The sequence below is a fragment of the Staurois parvus genome, unplaced genomic scaffold (genome assembly GCF_062004578.1).
Source record: "Staurois parvus isolate SC_StPar_1 unplaced genomic scaffold, SC_StPar_1.0 ptg000227l, whole genome shotgun sequence".
In the NCBI taxonomy this organism is placed as follows: domain Eukaryota; kingdom Metazoa; phylum Chordata; class Amphibia; order Anura; family Ranidae; genus Staurois; species Staurois parvus.
Window position 1 is genome coordinate 3,348,006 of NW_028318023.1, and position 14,576 is coordinate 3,362,581.

General features: G+C 39.4%; 1 protein-coding gene and 1 long non-coding RNA gene across 2 annotated transcripts in view; one reads left to right on the forward strand and one right to left on the reverse strand.

Moving 5' to 3' along the window:
- NPFFR2 (neuropeptide FF receptor 2) overlaps positions 1-14,576 on the forward strand; it is a 229,933-nt gene that overhangs the window by 114,063 nt on the left and 101,294 nt on the right. The gene's annotated exons all lie outside the window — the stretch shown is intronic.
- On the reverse strand, positions 1,982-3,252 carry LOC149460517 (uncharacterized). Its single transcript, XR_016313059.1, has 2 exons — positions 2,361-3,252; positions 1,982-2,255 (listed from the first exon to the last, which is right to left on the reverse strand). It is a non-coding gene; the product is annotated as an uncharacterized LOC149460517 (long non-coding RNA).

A 14,576-nucleotide genomic window follows, 5' to 3' on the forward strand; every position in this document is an offset into this window, starting at 1 on the left:
AATTATACTTATTTGAAAATCCCTTACACAGAGTTCATAATAAAAGCAGTAATTCATATTAAAATAAGTGTTACTAATCGATAAGTCATATTAAAAAAATATAAATATCATAAACTTATAAATGTATATAAATAAACAGTGCATGGTTAATACTGGTGAACCATATATGAATGCTACTATCAGTTAATAATGAATCAATAAATAAATAAATATAATAATATAACGCATAAAATTATGTCATAAAAGATATGATGAGTATTAACCAACAGAGCAGACGGGAAATGTTATCATGCAAAACCACTTCTGTATAAAATCGGTATAGGAAGGAAAATCATGCCTATTCTATTAGTTAAAAACATTAATTTAGTAATCATAAAATCACATATAAATTAACTTTTATTAATAAAACAGTTTAAGTCAATGTCAATATTATGGCCTTGTGGGTGTAATGTACGGAGCTCATGTATCCAGCGTGTAAAGCCTTATCATACCATTACGAACGGAAGCACAATAAAGACCCATCCTCATTACTTTTTGTGGGGATTGACAAGGTACAGCCCCACTGGAGGGGGGTTAATAAACTGCGAGCGGTCTCACAACTTGAGACACGCTGGATACATGAGATGAGTTCACAACAATGGTGCATACCTAATGCGCATGAACTAAGCATATAAATGGACGTCGCATGGCTAGGCGTTAATGGTATTCCCCTCAGACGACGTGCGGGTGCACGAAACACGTAAGCAGAAGCCAGTAACGCCATGATGTTACACCGCCGGAGCAACGTGGAGCTCTGGCAGCCTTCTTTCTACCCTGAACGGTTAGTCCATGTGTTTTATCACTCTGTTATGGTTACCATTTCCTAGATACTTGCATACCTTAATAAAACCCTGAACATGCTACACTATGGATATGCTTTTATATTGACTCCTGTGCGGAATATCACTTTTCAGCTACTTGCCACCTGACCACCAGAGAGGGAGCCTCCACCACATCTAGAGAGCTGCACCCACGCACCCTTTAAGGGGGATTCTGGATATCCCTGATGCCCCACTACTGAATCCCAGGACCACCATCGGGAGTCTACCCTGATTCCTGCCATACCCTGTGATGACCATTAGATGACATTGGGATATAATATACAAACGCTCATTTATTTGCGCGTTCTGGTGAGTGCGCATTCTTTACTCATCCATTTGCACATCACTCACCCTCAGAAAGTAATAGGAATATCTGAGCACCTCTAATCATTATATGGACCATTTATGCTAATCTTGGAACTGTTTTACTATGATTTACATTATCTATAAGGTTTTTATATGTCGCATTGAACTTTTATATATTTGGTTTTAGTATTACTTTTAGCGCTGCACATCATTTTTACACTATTTTACAGGCTTCGTTTGGTTACCTTGTGCACAGCTGCTCTTACTTCCTTTGTGAGCTCACATTTATCAGCTTTACATACTTATTTTAGGTTTACCTGTAGGTACAAGGTAGGTTTGCTACCACTTTAACAAGATGTAAAGTATGTGTATGGAAAAAAGGCAAAATAAAATCCGCTACCTGCGCATCTGAAAAATGTCTTTTTTTACCTTTACTCAGACTTCACTGCAGTGAGAGGCATGCCATGGAATTTTTTACATCACATATATAACAAAGACATATTTATTTCTGTTTGATTACTTCTCTTTGATGTGGTATATTAATAATTAAAGTCTATTTTTACACATATTTCCAAGTGCTGATTCTTGTTCCATGTGAATTCTGTTCTTTCTCATACCCTTTGATTTCAGAAAACAAAAACATAAAGAAAGTTTCTTCTATATCCAAGAGTGTATTATTCATCTACAATTTGCATATACCTGTCCTGGGTATCAGGCACTTGAAGATTCCTAAACAATATGATAGTGTGACAAGAACACGCCTATCTGAAAAAGAAGGTTTCTAAAAGATCCACGCGGAGTAGTATGAATTCAAATGAATTTAACAATACTTTATTTGATCACATAGATCATGGGGAGGTTAAACATAAGCACGGTGTACATATGAAAAAAATAAAATCATGTTTAAAAACACTTAGCGTCTTCAATTAAGGGTCATCTTAGCCAACAGAGCACCATATAAGGCAGAGTAGTGTAATGATGGAATAGTTATCCTGGATTTCCGTAGGTTTCCTGCTTAATATTTGTGTGAACCGTATATTCAGTGGGTGTGTTCCCAGTATATATCAGGGACCTCCTGGAATGTACAAGCTGGAACACAAAAATACATGGTATGTATCTAGCAATATGGAAACCAAATCACATCCAAAATTTACCAGGCCTCCCTCCACAATAGTCAATGGATGCTGCTGTTACCTTCTCAGAGGTGAGACTATCATACCCGCCTCTCAAATGTAGGGACTTCCTGGATAGCCACCCCAAATGGAACAAGGTCCACAGTACCAAATGATTCTGAGGATATACATAGAAAAAGATAATAAATGTGTAGAACATGGGCATCAGGTAATCCCGAAAACAAAACACACATAGAGATGTGGATATATTACCATCAATAAGGATCAAGAAGACTCCTGTCGACTTGAACTAAGATCAGGTCCTTGATGCTTTTCCAAAAATGCATATGGGGGTGAGGGACCAGGTATACACGATGCGTGGATTTCAAACACATATAGTGTGTATATAGCATATAGCAGGCCGTAGATACCTGAATTTAATATACCCAGTGAAGGGTTTCCAAAAATTGCTCAATTTGAGAAGGTTATTTGCGGTTTTATAAGGATGTGGCTATGTCACAGCAAAAAATACCTGAATAGGATAGCGTATGTATATATATATATATATGTAGATTCTCCTCCTTAGAGGATTTCCAAAAAATTCCCCGAGTATACAGGGTAAATTAGGCCCATACAACATGCCCTATGAACACCATGTAGGCTCTGTAAATCTCAACAGCCGTAAGCTTTTAAATAACTTGCCACCGGTGGAAGATATATTTCCCTGAGGGATTGCCGTTTGCGAACCGCTGTGATAATAGCCCACTGGTAGTTCTCAAAAGGTCTTGGGCCTACCTAGCAGGGAGCTGTGACACCGCCGTTCCTTCCCGCCTCGTGGGCGCCGCACCCTGTGAAGACGCCGAGCGTAGTGACGTCAATACGTTGACGCGTTTCGTCCGCCAATCACCGCAGACTTCGTCAGAACTGGGAGGGGACTTCAATCCTTTGCCTTATATGGTGCACTAATTGCATACCAAAGAGTCTCCACCTCGCCATCTTGTGTTGAAAGAATATCACTACATTGGGAATATCCAGAAGTGAATTAAAACATATATCCTGAATTTAAAAATGATTGCTGGATGTGGAAGAGGAGCCTAATTACTATGGACCAAATCATCTTCCAGGAGAATGATAGACGGGAGACTATTATTAGCATATTTCACTTTCACATAGGGAAACATCAAGACCAAGTACAGCTACCAAGATTTTAAAAAAAGTCCTATTGTTCTATATGCTCACCACCTAATTAGAGTAGAAAGAATCGAACAATTAGGTTCATATTTTGTCCACAGAGGCCCATATTTAGTGCATATATAGGGTATCGCAATGTAGATTATAACTCATGATATATAGAGAGTTCAAGGGAATTTATTTCAAAAACACCCCAAAGTTAAGTTCTGTGTTTAGTCCAGATGGGACAAGGGTATAGATCCAGAATTTTTCTTTTTGTAGGAGGACTTTATCAAAATCACCCCGACGAGCCGAAATATTCAGCAGAAAGATCCCTTTTACTTTTAGACCATCTGTTTTGCCCCCGTGTACTTCTTTAAAGTGTTGCGCCAATGGGTTCACTTTTTCTCCCTTTCTTACATTCCTATTTTCATTTCTAATGTCTCTCAGATGTTCACCAATCCTAGTCCTAAGGCTTCTTTTGGTTTTTCCTATATAAATCTTTTTACATGGGCATTCTATCATGTATATCATTTTACTACTAGAACAGTTAATGAAGCTTCGTATTTGAAATATCCTAGAGTTATCATTGTTGAAGAACTGATTAGACTTATGTACAAATGGGCAAATCTGACAATGACCACATGGAAACATACCATATATACCAGTCTTCCTAGTTAGCCAGTTTCTCTGTGGTACCCTCTGAAATTCTGATTGTACTAATATATCATTTAGATTCCGAGTTCGTTTTGCCACCATATGGGGGCTCTCTCCTACCACTTTCGCTATCTGCGGATTTTGAATTAGTAAATGCCAATGGGAGTCCAGGGCCTTCTTGACTTCATCCCATTGTTGTCCGAATTTAGTTATGAATCTTACCGGTTGGTTTTCAGTATTCGCAGCTGCCTTTGGTTTTGATTTATTAATTAGTTCCTCTCTTGATTTACCGAGGGCTCTTCTTTTTGCTCTTCTTAGGGTTCTATGTGAATAGCCCCTCTCTCTGAACCTTTTGTAGAGCTGGATGGATTCATGTCTATATTCTAATTCTTCTGTACAGTTTCTTTTTATTCTCTGGAACTGACCAATAGGGATTCCCTGTTTTAGACTCTTTGGATGGTAGCTATTAGCATGTAGAAGTGTATTGGCCGCTGTTTCCCTTCTAAATGTTTTAGTGACCAGTTTATTTTTGTGGACAGAGATTGACAAATCCAAAAATGTTATCACCTCTCTATCCACTGTATACGTAAGTTTGATATTTCTATCATTCTTGTTCAAAAATTCCATAAAGCTTTTAAGCTCATCCATACCTCCATCCCATACCATTAGGACATCATCAATGTATCGCAACCAGGTTATTGCATATTGTTTATAGGGAGTGGAGGGATATACTAGCTCCTCTTCCCACATACCTAGATGTAGACATGTGAATGCCGGGGATGCTTGAAGATTCCTGGAGGTTATTCAGGATTTCTGCAGAATGCCCCAACAGCCTGAAATCTCACAGTATTCTTTCTTCGATTTACGGCGTTTTGCCATGTTTTTCAGCGTTAGAGCGTTTTTACAGCTAAAAACTCCTCTAGAAGCCCACTAGCTCTGGGTTTTTTTCCAGCCAAAAAAAACGTTGATTACAGTCTATGTGTGCATGGACACATAGGATAACATGCTGGGGAGTTTGCCAGCTGTAGAAAAAACCATAAAAAGCCAAAAACAGCAGCTGTAAAAATGTCCAGGGTGCATGAGAACTTAAAAGAGGGGTATGCATGGACCACTTGATATTAGCCTATTTTATTTTCAGTGTTTTTTCGGTTCTTTAGGCCCCTACTTACTCATGATCCTTGTTTTTTCAACTATTATGTCATCCTTGGCACTTGCTTTGTATATGGCATATGTAAGGGATGTGATTGAAGCAATGGAAAGCCACTTTAGGAATCAATTGGTTTGGTTGTCTGAACCCTGGAATAATCTATGGGTAATTACACCAGTGCTGTAATTGTTCATGATGGAGGAAGCTGCTGCCTTCAGATGTTTATTTTAGAACAAAGTGTGGTGGCTTTGACAAGTAAGAACAAATCATTTTCGGGATATGAGAACAGAATCTATTAGTTTGTTTGAAAAACATTTTGTCTAGTTAGAGCCATACAGGCTAAGTTTTAGTTTTATGGCTTCTATTTCTTTGCTGTGGGCAAGCTGCCTAATTTATGTGTAACTGGATAAGCAAAAAATCTATTTGCTTCCAGTCTGAAATCAAAGCTGCTTTGTTGACTCCTGCTACCTGTATATTAAAGAGCACTAGTTATGGATGTCTACCCCTAGAGATGCCAAAAGCCAGGCTCCTGTCATCACAGGTGACGATGACTAGAGTGGCGAACATACCTACTGGAGAGATTTTAGTAGGACAAGGTGCGAAAAAAAAAGTGAAAACAGTGGTTCATCTGCTGTGCATAATTAGCTTTATCCCCCACCCCCCACATTTCCTCCACAGCAGCAAGCACATATGCGCCTAATTCTCCCTCTGCCACTTAGAACCACCAACCATCCATCCTGATGAATATAGAGAGACCTAAATGTGGACCCAGCCTATCTAATAACTGGACATTTACATGGTCAAGAAGCTGGTGGTACAGTTCCTGTTGTGCCAGCTGTTGCTGCAAGCACCTTTCATAAACCTATGGAGTGCACACAGTAAATATAGGTTTTACCAAGCTTCTGCTATATTTCTAAAAAGACTGTGTCGCATGTTAATATTGCTAGAAAGATGGTGCTATCCTTAGACTTCTTTCAATGCATCCAGACATAAGTGTGTGTCAGACAATAGTTAAACCTTGAACAGAAATTGTGGCTTGCAACAATGCCTATGACCTTTTGGATTACTCGGTAGCTTGCAGTGACAATGCACCTATTCCACAATGCAGACTGTGAAACTGGGAACGACTCTACTATTGTGCTACTGATATATCTTGTTTTGCAATGGGTCAAAGTTCATCAATAAGAGTGTTTCTATGTCAAAGCTAAAACACCTTTGAAATATTTAATTTCTACCCCCAGAAATACCTCTAAAAAAATCTTTTCTATTCCACAGCCATTTTGTCTGCTCCATGGGCAAAATTTATAAACCATGGTGTTGTTATTAACAAAAGAATTATTGATACATTTCATGGCCCTTCTGCAGGCATCAGCCATTGTTGCTGATGCTTTGATTTGATCCTATCGCTCGCTCCTTCCTGGAAAAATCCTTTTTCTATATAAAAGTATTAACTTTTCTATTTCATAGCAATCTATACTGCTGCATCACTAATGACTGCTGATCACTTTTTGGTGTATTGTTTTGTCCAGCATTGGTAGATACTTAAGATGCTTGGTAGTGGGGTTTCCACATTGCATAAAATTATGAGTTAATGTATGCCTTTACCCAGTTTCTAAGGTTAGTTGTCCTCCAATATTGGCACTCTGATGTGAGGCATCCTTTAAAACTTTATTTAAATACTATCCTGTGGTACCCTGCCCTAGGCTGGATATATTTAGTTTTGGGTTCTGCTGTTCTTAGCTAAGCAGCAATTTATTTTCTAAGTCTGGTCAGATCTGCCTAAGCCTGGTGGTTCGTTGCTCCTGCCTAGGGAAGAACTTCCAGAAATAGAGTAGCTGGGACAGTCACTATGTTATGGCATTTAATCTGACCTCAGTCAATCCCTGGGAGATAGGCCCAGAAGGTGTGGCTAAGGAGAAGATAAATGTTTGGGAGGGCTTGTTCAGAGCTCTCTCCTCTTGGGCCTCTGCCTCTGGAAGCCGTGCTGTGTTTTGGAAGAACTGTTGTTATCCGGCCTCAGCATGTGCTTTTAAAAGAGCACATAGGAGGACGCACACACATAGTGCATTACTGAAGGTTTATTGTATAAAATAAAACAGTCAAATGGATACTCGCAAAAATAAATGTATACAGGCGTTGTATGACACTAAATCTCAATCCAGTGTAGGAATATTGTGACCAAACACATCGTGACACATCGTTTCTTCAGAGCTAGCTACATTTATTTTTGTGAGTATCCAATTGGCTGTATGTTTTGTTTTATATAATAAATCATCAGTAATACACTAGTCTGGTTGTCTACTAGAATCCCCAATCTGAGGGGGGGGCTGCATCGATGAAACAGGCCATAAGGATGCTATTTCATTGCTTTTGATGATGCACTGCATAAGTAGACTTTAAGGCAAAACTCTATGCGCTGGAAGTATTTGTGTTTTGTGCACAGTATGTGCTTGGCTGAGGGTCTGGAGAAACCTGAATTAAGGCAAATTTTCCGGAGGACACTACCTTAGGAAGCTGGGCTGGATAAGGACCTCTTTCCCTAAAGAGTGTCTCTGGACATTGCGAGTAGGACCTTTTGCCTGAAGCTCAAGGTATGCCTGTGCTTTGAGGGTTAGATGCCAGACATTGCTAGCAGGACTGTGACTGCCTGAGAAGCTGTCTTCTAACGCCAGTGTGTGCTTTGGAGTACCCTGCACCCTCATCCCTCTACCTGCCTGTGTTCAACTACTGCAATAAATCTTCACAAAGACACCCCTAGACTAAGCCTGTGTCTGTTATGTGCTCTGAAGGTGGTACTTGGACTGGCAGCCTTCAACAGATAAGGAGACTTGGGATATTTCCTGTGGCCACTTCGGGGATAATTACTACACTCCTAATTTGTTTTAGAGCTGTACAGGATGCTAATGTAGTAACATGGCAAATGATTAAATGACCAAGGAAAAATACTGCTCCATTTTTTTATTAACAAAACACTCTTTTCAAAATGTAAGAAAATAAGAACTATATTAACATTGCAAAAGTCCATATGGGTATATACTTGAGGTACAACAGGTCCTACAGCTAGAGAAATTGCAGGGCAGAAATGGCAGAGCGGAAGTAGATGATTTTTTTTTTCTCCTCAGCTGTGTTCTCTTATCTCTGCCACTCAGTGGATCCAGGACATCTCTCTTCATTATCCAAGAAAAATATAATTGATTTACAGTCAGTCAGTGACACTGCCTCCATTACACTAGCTCTCACCCCAGCTGTGTTGTGTTATTACTGCTGAATAAGTACATAATAAAACCTAAACGATGACAAAAGTGTAAATCCATGATAAAACACACTTTATTCTCGTTTATATCCCTATTTAATCATGCATGTATTCACATATACTACAGGATGACCTCAATTTGCAGTAAATATGCAGCAGCACTTTAAGTCCCAGTATAAATGTTTTATATTTTGAGCTAAAAGAAAAAGAAATCAGTAAAGTACTGACTTACACTGGACTCCTTGAAAGTAATGGCATATTTAATGGCTGCAGCTGTCTGACTCTGATTTACTCTCATGCTATATTTTCTGTAATAATTTATGGGCATCGAATATTATGTCATTAAATATTCAAAAAATCATTTTATGTGTGAATATATGAGTGTGTGCACGTATATGTTTGTGTGTATGTATTTACAAAGCACATATTTCAGCAGTGCATTGCGCACCATACTAACAGAAGTTCTTGCTTTTTTTTTTTTTTAAATTAAGTGATTTTTATTGAAAATGTTTAAGTTTCATATACACGAAAAAGCAAACAACGAAAGTCCATTTCATTTGCTAGATATAAATGCATGAAGAAAGTGAACAACATAGCATACCATTGCAGTACGCACAATAACTGTATAATCAATGTGTACAAAACAAAATTTTAAAGTGTTACTAAACCCAGGACCCTGCATTCACTATATCTGGTCTCCCACAGTACACAGAACATGGAAGTGCAATTATTTTAGTAAATATAAACTGCTAAATACCTTTTCTCATCAGCAGTCTTGTGACTTCAGCAGAGCACTGGTTAAAGCTTGTAGGAGGAGTTTTCTTTCTGCTCTAGGAGGATGTAAAACCCCTGACCCTCTGTCTGGACTGTGCTGATCACATGCACTCTCCCAAGAAAAAAAACTCTCTAGCATTACACACTAAACTGAGCATAGGCATGTGGCTACAGGTTCAGTCTGTCTTACAGGTGGACATTTGAACAAGAGGAGGGGCAGAGAAGTCAGGATCAAACAGCCTTTTTACACAATGCAGAAGATTAACCCCTTAGGTTCAACAGTGAGTATAGCAAGCATGCTTTAGTGCATATACAGACTGATTTAACTGTTATGGGTTTAGTAACACTTCAAGTTTATATATAAATAAAATGGGTAAATATTGACTCTGTGGTAACTGTTCTAACCAAATGCTCATCACAAGAAACCAATATGAGGGTAAGTCATTAGGGAGGCATACTAGATAGCATAGTGGAGGTGAGGTCTAGATTGCTGGAAGACAGCCTTTGCTTGAAGACAGCCATAACTTTTAAAAATGTTTGGGACATCCACGATACTCTTAGGTCAGCTTTACTCATTCTAGAATGTTACTAATTGCATTTTCCATTGCATATATAATGGAACGGTAGGGGACACTCATTTGTGAGCTATTAATTTGCTAAAGATAGGAAGAGCAAGCATGCATTAAAACCAATAACTTGAATGTTGGGGATGTCAGATACCGTCAGATAATATCTTGCAGTGCTAATGTAGGATCCAAAGGCAATTGGAGAGAGCTAATACAATTTATTGACTGAAAAATGGATGACCAGTACTTTTTAGCTTTACTTACAGTTTTTTTTAATATTGTATTTATCATCACATTGATGTGTGAGCAATATAACACTGAACTTCACGCAACTTTGAAGGACATGATTTAACACAGATCTGTATTCATTAAGGCCTATTCATAACATAGCACAGAGCCGTGTTTTTCTGCATAGGAAAAATACAGCTCTGCAAGGACATACAGAAAAGAATGCATTTCTATGCACCCTATTTACACTTTTCCATACCTGACACCTGTGGTGCAGAGCGATGAGGAAATCTGCAACACTGCTGCAGTTTTCCACACTGCTCAACAGGTGTACTGTGCCAAAACGCACAGAACACAATAGGAGTATAGGGAATCTGATATTCGGGGGTGATCGGTGCGGTGGGGGGTGGGCAGTTACAAGCACTGATTTCACTGTATGGCTCCCCATAAAAGCAGCTTAAAACCATTAAAGAGAGAGGAGGAGAGGGGGCTTTCAGCTGCTTTCATAGAGAGCCGTACAGGGAGATCAGTGCTTGTTATTGCCCCCCTGCCACACCAATCATGACTATCTCCTCTACTGCCCAGACCCCGTAGCACTGCCTGCTTCCCTCCTTTCCTCTCTTACCCATTGCTTTGGGGAATGTGTCAGGATGGAGAGCGGAGAAAGGGGCTGGTAAATATGTAATTCACTGGCCCCTTCCTTTTCTGAATGAACAGATCACTGGCTCTGGCCATTCATGCCTGAAGCATAGTAAACTGTGTTTACTATGCTTTAGTTTCTGAATGCATAGGAGCCTCTGTCTCCTATTCATTCATCATCAGTGCAGCTGAGGCTACAGAGAGACTGAGGAATGCTTCCTCATTATTTTTCTCTTTCTCAAAAGTGAGACTTCAGGGTTCTGTTTAGACCCCTGATAGTTTACTGAAGCTGCCCAACAGGACTATTAACAATGTTGTTAAATAATAGAAAAATTAAATTGTAAAAAGTAATAAAAATAAGAAAATACTGACATGGTCCACTGCCCTATTGACATCATCCACTGCCCCCTCCCCAAAAAATTAAAAAAAAAAAAATGAAAGTGAAATCTAAAAAATGAATTGTAAATTTTTTTTTAAAAACTATAAAATTGTAAAAACAATTCTAAGGATTAAAAACTACTGACACCATCCGCTGCTCTACTGACACAGTCCACTGCCCTACTGACACCATCTACTGCCCCTCCCTCCCCCAAAAGCACTGTAAAAAATGGAAAAGAAATTTACTATATATATATATATATATATATATATATATATATATATATACATATATATATATATATATATAAAAACAGATAAATAAAAATTAGGGCGCATTCACACGGGTTCTCTTGCGCATACAGTGTGTATGAGTGATTTGTTTGTGCAGCTGGAGCCACCTGTAATTCAATGGAGACACAGCAGCTGATGAACACAGCCAGTCTTAAAGTGGTTATAAAAGCTCAAGGTTTGTTACCTTCATGCATTCCATGCATGAAGGTAAAAAACCTTCTGTGTGCAGCAGTGCCCCCAGCCCCCTCAATACGCACCTGAGCCTCATCACAATCCAGCGATGTGAACAACAGCCTCGGCTGTCCCGGGTCTTTGCCTCCTTATTGGCCATTGGCTCCCACTCCTGTCAATCACAGCCAGTCAGTCAATGAGGAGAGGGAGGGGGCAGGGCCCAGTCGTGTGTGAATGGACACAAGGAGCTGCGGGTGCCCCCATAGCAAGCTGCTTGCTGTGGGGGCACCCGACAGGAGGAAGGGACCAGGAGAGCCTGCGGAGGACCCCAGAAGAGCAGGATCCAGGCTTCTCTGTGCAAAACCACTGCACACAGTAGGTAAGTATAGACATGTTTGTTATCCCCCCCCCAAAAAAAATGAACCTTTAGAATCACTTTAATTTGGAGTGCAGGTGTGGGTGAGTGGCCCCAAATGCACACTGCCAGTGTTTGGTGCCATTCACTTGCATCCACATGCCTGTCAAATTAGGACCTGTGGCCGTGTTCATACATTTGCTGTGTCCCCATAGCATAAAATAGGTTCCCTGCACATAGTTTCAGCCACATAAAAAAAGAAAAAAATCTGGTTCACTCTGTACAGGCCACAGCACCAATGTGAATGAACACCAAGACCTCATGCACACAAAGAGATTTATTTATTACCTCAATGCAGTTTTATCTTTGAGATTTAGCAGGAATTGTGTATGTTATATTGTGTCTGTGTCCACTAATAATGATTTTATTGTATTCTTTTGTGAAAGTGAAATGATGACACAGGAATCAGAATACTCACATAAAAAAGCAGCTAAACACAATAGGAGTTTAAAAAAATGCACATAAAATATGAGTTTAAAAAAAAGCACATAAAATGCAGGTAAATGCACATAAAATTGCAGGTAAATGCAAGTGAGTTTTGAGTATGAGTTTTTACCTGCATTTTTTATTAGCACAAGTGTGAACCAGCCCTAATACTTTTTTAATGCAAGCAATGTAAAAACCTAACTTCAAGTTGGTTTGTAATTCCCTGTATAGCAGAGCTCAGATTGGGAGAGGGGGAGGCTATGTATTAGGCCAAACAATTGTGCTGCAGTGTCCATGTGCTTAAAAGGAGTATGTTGATAGGAGGAGAGAGCAGAGTGACCATGAGATGAACTTATCAGGCTGTGGCTCCTCTTTTGACTGTCCATTCACAGGTTGGAGAAGGAAATAGACAAATAACTGCATTAGAGATAAATGCAGTATTTTGCAGGAACTACAAATCCTTTGGCAGGTAAAACAGCTTCCACCTTGAAAAATACACCTTAAAGGTTTCCATATTTGGCATGTTACAACCAAAAACGTACATGTATTTTATTGGGATTTTATGTGATAGACCAACACAAAGTGGTGCATAATTGTAAAGTGGAAGGAAAATAAAACACGGTTTTCAAAATTTTTTACAAATGAACATCTGAAAAGTGTGGTGCGCATTTGTATTCAGTCCCCTTTACTCTGATACCCCTAACTAAAATCTAGTGTAACCAATTACCTTCAGAAGTCACCTAATTAGTAAATAAAGTTCACCTGTGTGCAATTTAATCTCAGTATAAATACAGATGCTCTGTGAAGCCAACAGAGGTTTGTTAGAGAGCATTAGTGAAGAAACAGCATCATGAAGGCAAAGGAACACACCAGACAGGTCAGTGGTAAAGTTGTGGATAAGTTTAAAGCTGGGTTAGGTTATAAAAAAAATATCCCAAGCTGTAAACATCTCAGAGAGCACTGTTCAATCCATCATGGAAAATGGAAAGAGTATGGCACAACTGCAAACCTACCAAGAGATGCAGAGATCCACAGCTCAGGTGGAAGAATCTGTCCACATGATAAGTATTAGTTGTGCACTCCACAAATCTGGCCTTTATGAAAGAGTGCCAAGAAAGCCATTGTTGAAAGAAAGCCATAAGAAGTTCCATTTGCAGTTTGTGAGGATCCATGTGGGGGACACAGCAAACATGTGGAAGAAGGTGCTCTGGTCAGATGAGGCCAAAATTTTACTTTTTGGCCTAAAAGCAAAACTCTATGTGTGGCAGAAAAACTAACACTGCACATCACCCTGAACACACCATCCCCACCGTGAAACATGGTGGTGACAGCATCATGTGGGGATGCTTTTCTTCAGCAGAGACAGGGAAGCTGGTTAGAGTTGATAGGAAGATGGATGAAGCCAAATACAGGGCAATCTTAGACGAAAACCTGTTAGAGTCTTCAAAAGACTTGAGACTGCGGCGGAGGTTCACCTTCCAGCAGGACAACGACCCTAAACATACAGCCAGAGCTACAATGGAATAGTTTAGATCAAAGCATATTCATGTGTTAGAATGGCCCAGTCAAAGTCCAGACCTAAATCCAACTGAGAATCTGTGGCAAGACATGAAAATTGCTGTTCACAGATGCTCTCCATCCAATCTGACAGAGCTTGAGCTAGTTTGCAAAGAAGAATGGGCAAAAATGTGCAAAGTTGGTAGAGACATCCCCAAAAGACTTGCAGCTGTAATTGCAGTGAAAGGTGGTTCTGCAAAGTATTGACTCAGGGGGGCTGAATACAAATGCACCCCACACTTTTCACATATTTATTTGTAAAAAAATTTTAAAACCATTTATCATTTTCCTTCCACTTTACAATTACGTGCCACGTTGTGTTGGTCTATCACTAAAATCCCAATAAAATACATTTACGTTTTTGGCTGTAACATGACAAAATGTGGAAAATTTCAAGGGGTATGAATACTTTTCCAAGGCACTGTATATGTTTTATATGTTTTTCATTTGTGTATTTAGCAGCTTGCTGGGATTTTCGCTTTAAGTGTAATAAACCTGTGGCACTGCTGGTGTTTTATTCAGGCTAGAAAAACAATCTACACCAGACATGCTCTGGTTCTCCTTCCAGATGGATATTTATGAGTCCCCTGACAACAGCTCAGTGTTTCTATAGCAAAACAGAA